The sequence below is a fragment of the Telopea speciosissima genome, chromosome 4, assembly GCF_018873765.1.
Source record: "Telopea speciosissima isolate NSW1024214 ecotype Mountain lineage chromosome 4, Tspe_v1, whole genome shotgun sequence".
NCBI lineage: Eukaryota > Viridiplantae > Streptophyta > Magnoliopsida > Proteales > Proteaceae > Telopea > Telopea speciosissima.
In genome coordinates, this window is record NC_057919.1 from 47,699,755 (window position 1) to 47,717,107 (window position 17,353).

Genomic DNA, 17,353 nt, shown 5'->3' on the forward strand with positions numbered 1-17,353 from the left:
AGCTTTTTTTTTTCTTTAATATCTGATGCATATAGGAGATGTTCCAAGCAAGTCCATGGATGAGGGTTTGCATTTGCCTACCATTTTATTTTTTCCTGATAGTTTCTCATGTTAGGTATAGCTTCTATTGTAATTATCAAAATTAGAATAATGGATGTAATGCAACTATCAATTAGATCTTGAAGTCATCCAAACACAATTATTCCCAGAATTGGAATTGGCAAATTTGGCAAAGAGCATACAATGCAATTCTTCAATTATGAGAATAAGAGTTGGAATTGCAATTCTGATAATTGACCAGAATTGGCAGAATTTAGAATTAGAATTGTACCCAAACGTGCCCTAAGATGACACCATTCACGAAAGACAAAATAGACAACAAATTTCACTATTATTAAATTTTGACGAAAATTGCAAAGGCTGGTATTAATTTTCTGAATTAATTTGTGGACCATCTATAGTTTGAAATTTCAAGAATCCGACAATTAACACAAGAGTGTTATACAAATTTTACCTTATCTTTTCTTTCATTAGTTGTCGATAAAATTCTGATATACAAAGTCTGCAATAGATTTACAGGATACCAAAAAAACTACATTATCTTGACTGTATCTCAGTTAATTTCAAGATCTTCAACTAGGGTTTTAAGTATCCTTCCGTATGCGCCAATTTACTAACCGGTACGTATCTTATTTTTAAGGTACCGATACGATACGATACCTAAAAAAGTTTGGTAATAGTACATGTAAGAAACCTCATCCTTTATATATAATCAATTGAATGCACTTGTCTTATCGTACTTTGTTCTCCTTTTTATACATGTTATATTTTACATGTTACTTATTTATAGTGTTTTATGCTTCAAAATTTTATTTTGCATCTACCATAAGCATTTCCACACATATGTAGCGTATCTTGCGTCTCTCCGATATGATACGATACATCTCTTAAAATCACCATTCTGATACGATACCTGATATTGACACTTTAGACCTAGAACTCAAAAATAAACCAGATTGGCTGTTGAAAGAATATAAGGACTTGATGACTGGAATCGTTATCCTCTCCAATTCGCTACCCACTCCAATTCCTCCAATTCCTCACATGGGGGCGGAAATGACCACCTTACCCCTGCCCGAAAACACTGCCCAAGGTGGGGTCCACTCCCCCCTATTAGAGGAATTGGAGGAATTGGAGGTGCCCGCGAATTGGAGGTGATAATTATTCTGATGACTGCCCCTTGGGAAATCTAATATGTGGATTCAGAAGATGACCTTAGGTCAACCTAATTCCAAATAGACTCTGATCATGGTTCGGGGGTTTTGAAGGGCCAGAAACGAAACACCATATGAAACCTGGAAGTGTATATTCGACTGAAATTTCAGTATTGTTTGTACCATCTCGCCGAAACGATACACTGCCTTATATAAATCTACATGGTCTGGCGAATTAAAGTTGACATCTCGACCAAAACTCAGTGGTTTCGTTGGTTTCAACCTGGAGAAGGGGAAAAGTGTTGGAAACTCGGTTTTTTTGCCACATCACCACTCAATAATACTGGAATACACTGCTGGAGGTTGCCACATCACTACAAAGAGATTATTGCTGCTTATAGGGGAAGATTTGGCTATGTTCAACTACTTCAGGAAAACTACCTTTTCCCTAAATTTATTTTTTGAAAGAAAATATGACAAATACTTGTTGTATGGGGGTGGAACTTTTAATGTCAGACACTAGAAGCCGATCTACGATCCCACGGTGTCAAAAGTTTTTCTGTTTATACATATATTTTTTCCTGGTCAAAAAAAATTGACTTTCCTACAACAAAAATGTGAAAAAATTAGGGTTAATATAAACTGGATGGTGCTAAATTATATATATTTTAATCACCATTGGCCGATCTACTGCCTCGTGGTGTCCGAATTTATTTTCTGCCGGAGAAATATTTTTTAATTTCCTAAATTATAAATATTTAAAAATTCAAAAATAAAGAAAATAAGGAAAAATATTCTGTTTTGTTTAGATAAATAAAAGAAATTTACGTTCCTGACCTGATCATGTTTTGAAGCGCATATGAGGCTTCAAATGCTGTACCATATTTGGTTTTCTTGTATTAGGCCAATATTCTATTGAAAAAAAATTCTGAAAATTATTTTTAATTATGAAAAAAATACAAGGGATAGGGGAAAAATAATAGTGCCTACATAGTTGTTTTAAGGGAGGATGTTGAATGGGGGTTCAACAAAAAATTTAAGGATAACAATCAAGATCCTATCTCAAACATAATCCGCCTCCGGCTGTGAAAGAAACTGGAGTACATTTTCGCTCATCCACTCAAAGAGGTGCAACCGATTAGGTTCAGTATGTTTCGCTGACTTGGTGTATGTACACTATAGTATGAGGCTAAAGATGCAGCACATATGCATGCATGGGTATGGAGAACTACACTAACCAGATCGAGATCGCCAGTATTTTCCAGATTGAGTCAAACGATGAGGATCCCTTGGTGGAGTGGGTGAGAGACACAGAGGTGAACCGGTGACGGATCGGTTGGTGGTAGGCCTGACCCCCGTATAGCCAGTGTAATGGATGTTGATGTAGATGAGCACATGGCTACAGAGGGTCGGATACACTCACAGCCACCTCGACCGTTCAATTCCACCCCTGGCAGGGATAATGATGATGAGGACACTGACTGGTCCACTTCCTCAAATGGTCAGACTCACAGACCAGCACCGTCTACTCATGGAGGTAATGGAAACGATGATGATGATAGTGGCAGTGACGAGGGTGGTTATGGTGATGGTGGCCTTCAAGAGCAGTATCAGTATGACCATGACCAAGCAGAGGCGGCGCAAGAGCCAGAGCCAATTTGATTCTCTAAGGAGAGCCAGTATGATCATGCCACATAGGATACGAACTACGGTGCACGTCTAACTGACGTGCAGGCTACACAAGAGGGCCTCGTCGACAGTTCCATGCAGATGAGCAAGCTGACTTTATGGATGTTGATAGCTTGTCTAGCACTTTGGGAAGGCTGAATATAGGAGACAGTATAGGAAGTGAGCACGGGGTGTGCCCCAACCTTTATCGGAGAAAGCCCCCTCTAAGAGTAGTCTATATGGTCATTCCACTGGTGTTGGGGAGCATGCATCTGCTCAACCGTTCCCAATTTTGAGTATGACGCCCCACTCACAGGGACATACTTGATCGTCCTTTGTCGACAACTTCTCCTACCCAGCCTACCATCCTTACATGCAAGCAAAACAATCTTTTGAAAGTGACACAGTAGCTGGTTCTTCACATTACAGTGAACTATACAGTAGGATAAGTTATCTACAGTATGTAGATGAGACAGTTTACAGGGCAGCTATGGAGGACTACTCTCGTTTCTTCTCGCCCACTACGACATGGCATGCATTTGTCATGACATGAGAGGACAATGCACATAGGCTCCATCGGACCATGAGTGGACTCAATCCAGCATGTCATAGTTCATATCAGTAGACACAAGACAGTCACAGTATTGTATTGTTGGGGCATGGAAGATTTGGGTGTTTATGTATTGTTCACTATACTTGGGTGTCTATGACTGTATTGTTCACTATACCTGGTTTGGGAGGGCCTTGCAAGCCCAAAGTCTAGACCTGATCTGATCAACAGACCAAGTCTAGACCCAGGTGATTTAAACCAATCAGCAACATTAGTTGTTGCACAAAAGTCAATTCATTTAGGAGTAACCTATGAGACCATGTTATGTCAAGTACGTGAAGGCAGCGAAGAAAAAGTTGGATGCATCATGTACCCAAAAAGTAAGGTGAATCTAGAAAACATCAGCACTGCTACATATTAAAAAGAGGCAGATATAAGACTTAAATACGAAAATACAAGCAATGTATAACTAAAAGTTAAAGGTTCAAATATATTACACTAGTAGTAGCAACCTTTAACCAGGGAATCTGCGATGTGAAATTGAAGCAGTTGCACACTTGCGCATGCATGGCCGGACCAGCCTGACCCAGTTGGAAACCCAGACCAAGACGAACCAGGTCCAAACCAGGGTTAAGGTCTATTTAGGAATATTTAGGGTACTTTTTTTCTTTTATTGGTTATTTTTTTAGTTCAAAGTTATTTTTTTATTATGCTTGCTATTTAGAATCATAGGAGATAGAGTTGAGTTCACTTTTGCTTCCAGTTTCAGGATACAATTAGGAAATTGGAAGATTAGGAGTCTTTTCTTCCTCTTTATATACATGCATGTGACCACTGATTAATCAGATTTGAATAACTATTGAATAAATTTTTTTTTACGGTGTCGATGCCAACAGCTGTTGATCTGCTGTTCCCTCTCCTCTGATCTCCTCTATTGATTCAGGTGTGGTACACCCCTATATCCACCTTTATTCTTACTCTTCTTACTGTTATTATTCTACAGTTTTTGTTTTCTGGTATTAACCGTAAACAGAATCTGAACTAAGCTCTGTTGACTCCCCATACCTCATTGATTGGCCTGAAACTTTGAGGATACATTCGCTACCTAAAGGCAACCCAATCTGCTGCAGAGTTCCGGTCTGAAAGCCTGCTGGACTAGAGAGCTTCAAATCGGAACTCAGATCAGGTCCTACCTCTTCCATCACCTGTTTAAGTAAATTTTTTTAAATCTTCGGTTGCAGATTTGAATGTTAAGTCAATTCTACAATCCCATGGAATTTGCAGATTTGAATCCTTGTTAAATCGATTCTACAGTCCTAATCTGCAGAGTTCCGGTCTGAAAGCCTGATGAACTAGAGAGTTTCAAATCGAAACTCAGATCAGGTCCTACCTCTTCCGCCACATGTTTCAGTAATTTTTCTTTTCGAATTCTTAGGTTGCAGATTTGAATGTTCGTTAAGTTGATTCTACAGTCCCATGGATTAGGGACCATCATCTGAAATTTCAGATCATCCCTCACCTGAAACCAATTCAGGTCTGCTGCTCTCACTGTTTGTGATCGTGAAGAAGAAGAAATTCTTCTTTATTGTACATGAGGACAGCTTCTGTAGAAATTACACAACAGCCCTTTATTGATGTTAATTTGATTTACTTGTCTACTTCATCATCACTATTTGTTTAGTTTTATCCTCTACTTTCTCATCTCTGTGCCTTGCTCGGTTTGTTTATGCACCTCATTTTACCTATTGAGAGTGTTTTTTATGCATTTGGTGTCTCCTCTCCTTGTCTAATATTTACATTTATTTTTTTATAGTGGTGCGTCAGGTCGGCAGCCGGCACTTTATTATATTCAGCCAATCACCTTTTTGCATGGATTCCTTTGTGTTTTGATCTATTTTCTCTTGATCTCATGTCTTTCGTCCTCATTTTACTTGGGTGTCCCCCCCCCCTAAGCTAAGCGGCGTGCCGTCGCCCAAACGCGGTGTTTAGTAGACAAGGGCAAGTGAGAGGATATTTTTCAGCCCAAAAAGCGTATGAAATAGGAATAGATTAGCTCCCTAGAATATTGGATCTTTAACGGGTAAGAAATTGGAGTTGGTAGAGGTTATGAGGAGACGAAGGATTAATATTGCGTGTATCCAAGAGACGGGATGGAAGGGTAACAAACCTAAGGTGTTGGATGATTTCAAACTTTGGTATTCAGGAGATCATAGTCATAGTTATGTAGTCTTAGGTAGGAGTAATCCCACTAGGAGCCAGGGTAATGAGTTCACCTAACAAGGCTGGCCGATTGGGACAGCTTAAGCTAAATAGGGCAGAATTAGGGTTAAGACTAGGAGTTTGAGCTAGGGTTTTATTTGGTAATAATGTGCAGGTTTTTATGAGTCTATTGGTGTAGGTTTGGATTGATTTGGATGAAGTTGAAAATCTAGGGTTTCGGGTTAAAGGCCTTGTAAAAATGGAGTGTTTTCAAGATCTAGGGTTTAGGGGGTGATTTTGGGAAAGGGGTTTATAGGATAGTAATGGGCAGGTCTAGGGGGTTGTTTTGGTATAAAGAAGTTAGGGTTTGGATGAGTTACGAAATTCTGCAATTCTGGACAGAATTGAGTTGCAGGTTTAATGGAGGTTAGGGTTTGATGGATGGAAGGGGGTATGGATTAGGTTAGAAGATGAAGAGGGGAAGGATATATGCTGGAAATTAAAATTACTTACTGCTTTGATCTCCTTCAAAGGCAGCAGCAGCAGCTTGAAGAAGCTCGATTGAATAAGAAGAAGGACCTCCCGATCTACAAGATCCAAGGAGTCGATCGGAGTCCACCAATCCTTTCACCTTGATATTACCCATAAGGTAGCCTTGATATTACTCACAAGGTTCACTCAACAGAGCAGAGCAGCAGCTATGGCAGCAAACAAAAGCTTTTTCATTAATTAAATTCGTATGTAATGCTGGCCTCCCTTACAAACTTATATAGAAGACTCAAAAATAGACTTCGACACTAAAAAGGAATGGCCTAACCCTATCCCTAACCTATTAAGTAACTTAAACTGACTAGGAAACTAGAATACTAAAGGAAATAGACTCAAAACATGGCTGGACTTATAGAATCCTAATCCAGCCCAACTTACATCACATGACCACTTAAGTTGTCACATGACCACTTAACCAAGTCACTTGATCACTTAAATTGAACCAATTGGATGCAACTAATTTGAACCGGTTCAATTAAAAACCATAAAAATAAACTAAGTATTGGGCTAATCCCGTATGCAACCTATATACCCATATTTTAGGCCCATAAAAGTGGCATATTACATTAGAAACCCATGGGATCAAAGGCCCAACATGTATGCAACCCAACCCTAGACTTATTCCCAATGAAACAAGCCCTATTTGCTGATGAATCTGCATCAACTAGTGATGAGGGGGAATCAACATGTGATCAGCAGCTTTGACCATCCCCAAAAAGAATTCCGATGAAGCAGGAACATTGGGGATAAAATCGCCAAAGCGTTGAGCTTTCGCTACGAAGAACCATGGTGGCATAACAAACTCTATGTGTTCGTTTTCTGAATCAGCAGCAATTGTGAATGTCCTGTCCATAGAGTCTTTAGTGTTAGCAACCTTCGCATCTAATACTTGAGACACAAACTCCACCTCTTCAAAAACAGCATCTTGACTGCCAATAATTTCTTGTGGAGTGCTCTCCACCACCTCTCCATCTTCTGCTGTTTCATCTTTTTCTACTTTGGTTTCTTCGACATTGACCATTTCAGTAGGGTCTTCTACGTGTCGACTTTCCATCTTTGAAGCTATAGGGGCTGTCTCTTTCTTTTCATCACAATTCACTGTGATCACTTCAGCTTTGCCTTCAACTTGTGCTCTCAAAATTTCCGTTGGCAATGTACATTTGTATTCACCCGTTGATTTAACACTGGTGATGTCAGAATTCCAACACTCTTCAACTTGCAAACGGAATCTAATTGATGGAGGCTTTAAGTTGTCTTCAGATTTGAAGGCCTTTTGGTGGTGATGTTGTCAATGGGAATTTAAGTTACCTAGTTGTAGAGCTCTAACCGGCTGTGGGAAATATTTCTTACTCAGATCTTCTTTCATCTCTGCCCATGTAACAGGTTCTCTACCACAGTAGTCAGGATAATCCATCTAGGTTCTCCACCAATTATGTGCTGGTCCCACTAGCTTGGTATGTGCTAGTCTCATTTTCCTATACTCAGGCAAATTATACCAATTAAAATAATCATCTAAAGCAGCTAACCAATCACAAAATACCTGTGGATTTGGTCTGCCATCATAGTCTCTCAACTCATATGCCTCTGGAGGTCTATGGCGTCTCCTGTAGTCTCTGTATCCTCTATTCCTATCTTCACTATGATCTTTGTACCTTTCTCTGTCTTCTCTGTATTGATCTCTTCCTGGGGCTCTTTGTACTACCGAATTGATTTGATATCTATCCTTTTCTAGGGGAATGTTGCTGTCCCTATGAGGGACAGTCCTCTTCTCTTCCAATTGTGACACCTTTTCATTCAACTTCTGTAGCATCTCCATCATAGCAGCCATAGGATCAGGGGGAGGAGGCAGAATTGGATTGCCATGTACATCCATGGCTCTGATACCAATTTGATGTAGTCCTAGGTAGGAGTAATCCCACTAGGAGCCAGGGTAATGAGTTCACCTAACAAGGCTGGCCGATTGAGACAGCTTAGGCTAAATAGGGTAGAAATTAGGGTTAGGACTAGGAGTTTGAGCTAGGGGTGTCAATAAAGCCCGCTCGGCCTGAACCCATCCTGAGCTCGGCCCGGACCCGACCCTGATTTTTCAACCCGAAGGGCGGGTCAGGGTTTAGAAATAGCTTAACCCTGGCAGGGTGGGGTCGGGCTCAGATTTAGGCCTCGGGTTGAGTCCGGCCCGGCCCGACCCGACCCTGAATTGTTTATAAGTATATATATATATACTTTTATATATACAATATATAGATATATAGATATTTATATATATTATATTCTTCTTTATCCTAACAAAAAATTAAAAAAAAAACTCAAAACCCTCAAAACCTAAAAGCGATTCACATTTCACTCTTTCCCTTCTCTTTCCCTTCATCCGCCGTCCCCAAACCCCATCTCTTTTCCCTCTGCGATGTCTAGATTAGCCTGGCGATTCACATTTCACTCTTTCCCTTCTTTTTCCCTTCATGCTCCGTCTCCAAACCCCATCTCTTTCCCTCTGCGATGTCTGGATTAGCCTCATCTATCGTTCTCGTTTGGACTTTGGAGGAGAAGGCAGACGAGGAGTCTCCAAAACCCATCTCTTTCCCTCTGCGATGTCTGGATTAGCCTCATCTATCGTTCTCTTTTGGACTTTGGAGCAGAAGGCTGACGAGGAGAACTGCAAGGCAAGTTTCGACCCATTAGGTATGTCCAATTGTTCTTCTTGTTCTGTATCTCTCTCTTGGTTTCGTCTCTCGTCTCTTCTCTTTGCTCTTTCTCCTTTTTTTTTTTTTTTTTCTTTGGTCGAACCCTAGAAAGGGTTAATCAAGTTTCAGAGGAGTTATCGCCTTAAATTTAACATTTGAGACTTCAATTTGTAACTTTTTTTGCTACTTTTAGTTCCGTGTTCTTCCCCATTTAACCATGGAAGTAGAAAGAGTAAATCTTCATAAGAAAAGGAAGTGTGACTGGTCATTGCTTCACAAAGATCTTTTCGATTTAATTCGGAGAGGTTAGATCCTGCCGATCCGATTCAAGTCACTGCGTTTGCAGCTCCCGGAGATCGATTTCGCCTCCTTTCCATCTCTGGCTGGTACTGCAAAAAAAGGGGTGGTGGGCGTTTTCGCTGGGAATCGACAGTGGTTTTTTTTTTTTTTTTTAATAAGTCAAATGGGTGGGGTGTATTAACAGATGAATAGCTATTTGTTTGAGGAATCAATGGCAAAATTTTCCAAAATATCCAAAACGTATCTGTAAGAGGTGAATGATCTGCTTGAGATCGAGAATTTTGCATGCCTTTTCCAACCCTTTGGCATCATTTGTTGCCTACCACCTGTGTTATAGTTTATGCTGATTCTTAACAGTTTTTAGATAGCTAAATATATTGTATGAAAGGGTTAGTGAAAATTATTCTGGTTACCTGATAAGGAAAATCATTCTGGTTCTGTAGTCTTTGAAACCTCAAAATTTAGCTCTAGATCAAGTGATCAAGATATTTTCTGAAGTGGTTCACCAACTGAATGCATACATATAAATATAGAGTCCTGGTAATGTTCATGAAGCTCATAACCTACACAGTTTTGATTATTGAATAAGATTGGCTTTGCCTTCTTCTAATTCCGTGTGATTCAGAATATTGTTGTGAGATGCTGAGGATCTGTGGGATTCCTATCTAGTTCCAGGAGAGATGCTTGGTCTATATCCTTTTACTGCTCTTCCATTCTTCTTCATTTTGTTCACCATCAAATCTGGTTAGTGTTTTGTTTTCTATTCTCTTCTTGTGAATACCCTACTTGTTGCAATTTCAATTTCTCCATTGATTGAATCTGTGATTCCAAATCTGATTTCCAGTTCTGCTCTATTTTAAAATCAGATTTTATTTTCTGTTTCAAATTACTATCTTCATATTATTGGCTGAAAACTGTTGGTGTTTTTTATGCACTTTTGATTACTGTTTGAACCCATTAAGATCTGCTATCAGTAGTCAATTCTAGAATTCTATTTTAAAGAATCCTATCCCTAATATTTTTATTTAAGGATTTTATAGATGTATGTGAATTATTTTATTTAAATTTACAAGTCCCTCTCTCCCTTTCTCTCCTTCCCCTCTTATTCTTCTTCTTTAAAGAATTTCTCAGGTTTTTTTTTAGATATATTCTTTGATATATATCAATCAGGGTCAAAACAGGGTCAAGACAGGGTCAATCAGGGCCAACCCGACCCTGGTCGGGCTGGGCCGGGCCGGGTTAGGGAAAACCCTGGCAGGGTCGGGTCAGGGTTGAGGGTTTCTTAGCCCTGCTAGGGTTGGGTCAGGGTCAGGGTTTAAGTTAAAGGCTCTAGGGTCAAGGTCAGGGTTTAGGCAGGCCCGGCCCAACCCGACCCATTGACACCCCTAGTTTGAGCTAGGGTTTTATTTGGTAATAATGTGCAGGTTTTTATGAGTCTATTGGTGTAGGTTTGGATTGATTTGGATGAAGTTGAAAATGTAACGTTTCGGGTTAAAGGCCTTGTAAAAATGGAGTGTTTTCAAGATCTAAGGTTTAGGGGTGGATTTTGGGAAAGGGGTTTATAGGGTATTAATGGGCAGGTTTAGGGGGTTATTTTGGTATAAAGAAGTTAGGGTTTGGATGAGTTACGAAATTCTGCAATTCTGGACAGAATTGAGTTGCAAGTTTAATGCAGGTTAGGGTTTGATGGATGGAGGGGGGGTATGGATTAGGTTAGAGGATGAAGAGGGGAAGGATATGCAGGAAATTAAAATTACTTACTGCTTTGATCTCCTTCAAAGGCAGCAGCAGCTTGAAGAAGCTCGATTAAATAAGAAGAAGGACCTCTCGATCTACAAGATGCAAGGAGTCGATTTGAGTCCACCAATCCCTTCACCTTGATATTACCCACAAGGTAGCCTTGATATTACTCACAAGGTTCACTCAACAGAGTAGAGCAGTAGCTATGGCAGCAAACAAAATCTTTTTCATTAATTAAATTCGTATGTAATGCTGGCCTCTCTTCCAAACTTATATAGAAGACTCAAAAATAGACTTAGACAGTAAAAAGGAATGGCCTAACCCTATCCCTAACCTATTAGGTAACTTAAACTGACTAAGAAACTAGAATACTAAAGGAAATAGACTCAAAACATGGTTGGACTTATAGAATCATAATCCAGCCCAACTTACATCACATGACCACTTAATCAAGTCACATGATCACTTAAATTGAACCAATTGGATGCAACCAATTTGAACCGGTTCAATTAAAAAACATAAAAATAAACTAAGTATTGGACTAATCCCGTATGCAACCTATATACCCATATTTTAGGCCCATAAAAGTGGACTATTACATTAGAAACCCATGGGATCAAAGGCCCAACATGTATATAACCCAACCCATAACCCAACCCTAGACTTATTCCCAATGAAACAAGCCCTATTTGCTGATGAATCTGCATCACATAAAAGCGGAGTGGGTATAATTGTGAACAAAGATCTAAAGAATGATGTAGTAGAGATCAAAAGACTTGGAGACAGGATTATATCCATCAAAGTGGTATTAGAGAAAGAGGTTGTCAATATTGTTTGCGCTTAAGCACCACAAGTAGGACTGGATGATAGTTGTAAACGTCAATTTTGGGACAACATGGATGATTTGATGCAGAGTTTTGGCCAGGATGAATCGATTATTATTGGAGGTTACCTGAACGGACATGTGGGGAGTGATTGTAGAGGATATGAAGGTGTACAAGGCGGTTACAGGGTTGGGGAGGGGAACGATGATGGGACCTCAATCCTAGACTTTGTGGTAGCTTATGATCTTTCCATTGTGAACATTTTCTTTGAAAAAAGAGAGGAGCACTAAGTTACCTATAAAAGTGGGAATCATACCAGCCAAATAGACTTCTTCCTTATAGACAGAATGGTGTGTAAGGACTGTAAGGTTATCCCTAAGGAGAGCTTAACCACCCAACGTAGAATGGTGGTCCTGGATTTGAGCCTCAATGCCACACAGAGACTTGGCACTGAGAGATAGGAAGAGTAGAGACTTCGATCAAGTGAGGCGTATTAAGAGTGTTGGTAAGGGATGAAGACATTGTGGAGAGATGCGATGAGTATATTTGCAACCTACTAAATGGAGATAGGCCAAGTAGAGATGACCCGGACGTTTACAGTATTCAACAAGCCACCACACGCCATAGATATGTTCAAAAGGTAAGTGTGGCAGAAGTTAAAGAATGATTAAAAAGATGAAAGCAGGCAAGACACTAGGCCCAGATGAGATCCCAATAGAAGTGTGGAAAACCCTAGGAGGTTGTGGAGTACAATGGTTAACCAATTTGTTTAACAGGATTATGATCACCGGGTGCCAGATGATTGTAGGAGAAGCATTGTAGTCCCGATCTACAAAAATAAAGGTGATACCCACAGTTGTAGTAACTATAGAAGCACAAAGCTAATGAGTCACACTATGAAGCTTTGGGTAAAGGTTATTGGAGCCCGTTTGAGAAGAGAAACTCATATATCAGAGAATCAATTTGGCTTTATGCCAGGTAGATCCACGACAAAAGCTACCTACTTATTGAGGAGGCTCTTGGAAAGATATAGAGATAGCAAGAAGGATCTCCATATGGTCCTTATTGATCTTGAAAAAGCCTATGACCGAGTCCCTAGAGATTTAATCCAGCATGTTCTACTGAAAAGAGGGGTGTCGAGTAAATATGTGGATGTAATTAACGATATGTATGAGGGTGTGGTGACTAGTGTGAGATCTATGCGAGGTCAGGACAAGGAATTTTCAATTACGATTGGGTTACATCAAGGATCAGTCTTAAGCCCTTATCTTTTTGCGGTAATCATAGACAACCTCACCAAGAGCATTCAAGACGAGGTCCCGTGCTATATGCTCTTCATCGATGATATTGTTCTGGTGGATGACACAAAAATAGAGATTAACGCTAAGTTAGAGCTTTGGAGTTCAACCTTGGAAACAAGAGTCCTTAAGATTAGTAGAACGAAGATGGAGGTTATGGCGTGTAATTTTAGTCAGACTATGAAGGCCACTGACATAGTGCGAATTGGGGAAAGCGAGATTCCACAAAGTGACTATTTTAGATATTTGGGATCAATCATAAGAATGGTAACATAGAGGATGATGTTTCACAGAGAATTAAAGTGGGACAGTTGAAGTGGAGAGGTGTGTCCGGAGTGTTGTGTGATCGTCGTATTCCTTTAAAACTTAAAGGAAAGTTCTATAGGACTGTTGTACGGTTGGCTATAATGTATGGAGCAGAATATTGGGCAGCTAAGAAGTGTCATATTGAGAAGCTATTTGTAGCAGAAATGAGGATGTTAAGAAGGATGTGTGGAAAAACTAGGAAGGATAAAATAAGAAATGATCGGATTAGAGCTGACCTAGGAGTTGTCCCGATCAATGACAAGCTTCGAGAGAGTCGTTTGAGGTGTAATGGTCATGTTCAACGGAAGCCAAGGGATGCCCCAATAAGGAAGAGTGATATGATAGTGATTGAAGGAGTTAAAAGAACTAGGGGAAGACCTAAAATGACCATAAGTGAAGTTGTGAGGAAGGACTTGCATTGCCTAGGTTTTGTACCAAGTATGACCTCGGATAGAACCTATTGGAGGGCAAGGATCCATGTAGCAGACCCCATTTTGTTGAGATTCTCCTGACACTGCTTGTTCAAATTTGGATTTTTTACCTTTTCATGGGCCTATAGCGACCTAAATTAGGGTTTTGGAACACCAGGTTACATTGGAAATACTGAAAACTAAGGTCCAGATGCACAAGGAACAGATAAATCAACTCTTTAATGGATAGGAGTAAACATTCAACTCAGCCCCATTGCCAATGTGGTAAGAAGTAAAAACAACCCACAGTTGCATCGGAAGTAAACTTTCAACTCAGCCTCGTTGCCAATGTGGTAAGAAAATGTGCACAAGATGCATAAGTAAATCATAATCTAAAGATATTTATTCTGATAAAAAGGAAAAAAGCTAACCCTTGTCCTATCATGTTTTATCGAAATATAAAGTTAGACACAGCTGCCACTACCAGAAGCAATGTCACAGAGACTAACATACAGATGCCAAACCTGAATAACAGAGAAAACACGAAAGGCCCGATCCTGACCAGCAGATAAAATGTGTCTTCCATTAGCATAAAACCTGCAAGTATTTTCAAAACTTAAGAACACTATCGGATCAAGCAAATCGATTAATGAATCAGGCCAATAATATGTACATTTTGAAGATCTTTTGGGAGTACACAAATGAAGGTATTATAGGAATGTCTAATTTATTTCATGGAAATTACTTCTTAAAGGACATTTATCCACAACTAAAAAGAACAAAGTAACACGAAACAAGTGCATTCAATTGATTATATATAAAGGATGAGGTTTCTTACATGAATTAATACCCAAAAAATATTTAGGTATGTATGATACCATACGGAAGGATACTTATAACCTTGCACAGAACCCTCAGGATCTAATATGATTAGAATAGACTAGGTGAAGGGTCAAAAGGAGACAATTAAGTTTAGTAGTTGTTCGGTCAGACACACCAATAAGAGCTGAAAATACAGCAATAATGCCCTCCTGATTTACTCTAAAGTGGTTTTCATGTCAGCAGGGCTCATGTTGCCTCTCAAAGAATCATTGTAATGCAAAAGTCGACCTCAAACCAGGGAAACCAGTGGGAGATTGATTGCAGCCAGGATCAACACGATAAGGAACAAATTAAACTTACTTTTTTTATTTTTTTTATTCTATTACATATGAATTGAGAACATAAAGGACAAGAAGAAAGGAAAAAAAAGATGAAGAAGAGAAGTGGGGTAGGGTAATGGCTCTCTCAGCCTGGGTCTTTTCTTACCCACAGCTATCCCAGCTGTTGAAACATGGAATTTCTCCCATAACCGATGGCCAAAAGGCCTGAAAATTCTTTTCTCCAAATCTGTTTTTATACAAAAGGGGGCTGCCTATTTAATGGAATAGGTCAACTTACAAAATTAGAAACTTAAGAAATAGTAACTTCTAAAAGAAATAGCAACTTCTAACAATAGAAACCTAATGAAAATAAAAACTAGGCTTAATAGTTCAGCTAACATGCAAGGAACAAAATTTGAAACTACTAAATATAGTAACTACTAAAAAGAAAGAAACAAAATTAGAAACTACTAGATACCTAGACTTAATAACTAAGAAACTATTACAAAAAAAGAAACTAAGTTAATAGCAGCTTCTAATAGAATATTCCACCAACATCCAGCAGCTAATCTTCACACCAGCTGTCTATATCAGCCCCCAAATCAATGTTCACGTGAACAGTAACTCGGGTACTGCTCATATGACAGTAACTTTTTTTTTTTTAAATTGTCTTGGTCTCTTTTCTTCTTCATGCTTCTCTTTGGGCTGGAGCTGCCTTCGGTGATGCTCCATCAAACCAACAGAAACTTGCCACATCATAAGACCAGGCTGCCACTCACAGTAGTCGAATCCACAAACCTTTTTTTTTTGGATGAATAAATAATTTCATTACCAAAGGAAAGAAGGGGAAAGGGGGGGGGGGGGAGGGAACAATCGCGAACTAAATACAACACCTGCCAAACGGTAAGGGCGAAACAAAAAAGCAAAGGCAAAAGCCCAAACAAGAACTAGCCACAAAACAACCAAAGCAAAAGACCAACAAGGCAACCCGCACGCAGCCTCAACGAAACAAGACCACTAGCCCGGGTCTATAGTCTCCCAGCAAAAAACATGATCTCTGGTAGCCGAACTCAGAGGCAAAATCTTCTCGGAGCAAGGACGGGAGTAAGCAATGTAGGGGCGAGTCTTAGGGAAAGGAGGGGAGTTGGGGTTACAACGGCGGAAAACACGTAAAGGCGGGGGAGCCATAGACTGGGGCTCAAAGGAGGGAGCAACAATAGAGGAACTAAAGCCCAAGCAAGATTGGGCCAAGAAAACAGAGTTAGAGCAAAGGGACGAGTTACAAGGATCAACTGGACTTATAGGCCCAGCTGGCCCAAAAGGCCGAACCGAAACAGCGGAAGAGGAGGGAGAGGGGGAGATGGGCCAATGGATGGAAGGAGAAGGGACCACCACGGGGCCCACAGAATGGGGACCACGCGAAGAAGACAAGAGGGGCTTGTTAAGGCCTTTGAGATAGTTAAGAGATCTCGAGGGGAGGAGAGGGAGAAATGGAAGGGATAAAGGAAGGGGTGTCTGGAGATGGAGCTGTTAGGAATTTTCCAAATTGCGACGAGTGGGCTTAATTAATTATCAGGTCGATCATTGATGGGGATCAAGAAATACAAGGACTGACGTGGCTTGCTACTGTTTTATTGAGATGGACCGGACTAGTCTGGCCCATTGTGGAAGTGGGTTAGGGTTTTGGGGAGTATTATAAATACTAATGATGGGGTCCCTGCAGTCACTATTATTCTCTTTTTTTCTTTTCTCCACAAGAGAGAGAACTCAGTGGGAAAGTCTAGGAGACTGTACAAGATCCCCATCACGGCTATTTGCAAACATCAACTGATGGATTTCTGTTGTTCGTGGATTCTTATCTCTTCTACAAGGCCTTATATGAAAACTATCCATCCTTAAGTTTGCTTATATAGTGAGTGGTAACAGAGGACCCAACATTTATATCAGCTTGTCTGTATTTTGTTTTAAGTTTTGAAGTTATAGTCAAAGTAGGAGTGGGAACTAGAAACTATGATGGACATGTGGTGAATTGGAAGAGCAGGTAAGGGTCAAACAAGTACCACACCCAAATACCAAAGAGAAGAAAATAGAGAGAGAGAGAGAATAGGAAGAAGAAGATCAAAGAGTTTAGTGCAATCTACAACTAGCATTAGAAATTAAGGCTCCAATACAAGAGCCACGAAGGGCAACAACTCAACTTCAATTCAATAAAGCAAGTAACAATTTAATTATATCGTTTGTCCCACATCCTAAATGCTTTGAAATATAGAACTCCTCTGATTTTATTACAACCAAAAGTTGATTTCCTCTTTGAGCAAAACAGCAACCTTATAAACCTTAGATATTCTAAATTACTAAGCACCAAAAGTTGTATGAAGTCTTTCTAATTTTCAAACCTAACACTAGAACTTACACTTAAATTTATCAATTTTGCAACACCTGTGATGTAGATCAATGGTGGTTGAGAGAAGA

General features: G+C 39.8%; 1 protein-coding gene across 1 annotated transcript in view; it reads right to left on the minus strand.

The window, feature by feature from the left end:
- LOC122657771 (U3 small nucleolar RNA-associated protein 21 homolog) overlaps positions 1-15,245 on the minus strand; it is a 29,178-nt gene extending 13,933 nt beyond the window's left edge. Inside the window, exons 1-2 of the mRNA XM_043852565.1 lie at positions 15,242-15,245; positions 14,264-14,336 (exon numbers count right to left, since the gene is read on the minus strand). The gene's annotated coding sequence lies outside the window, so the exon portion shown is untranslated. The remainder of the gene's footprint in view (positions 1-14,263; positions 14,337-15,241) is intronic.
- Between the last annotated feature and the right edge of the window lie 2,108 nt (positions 15,246-17,353).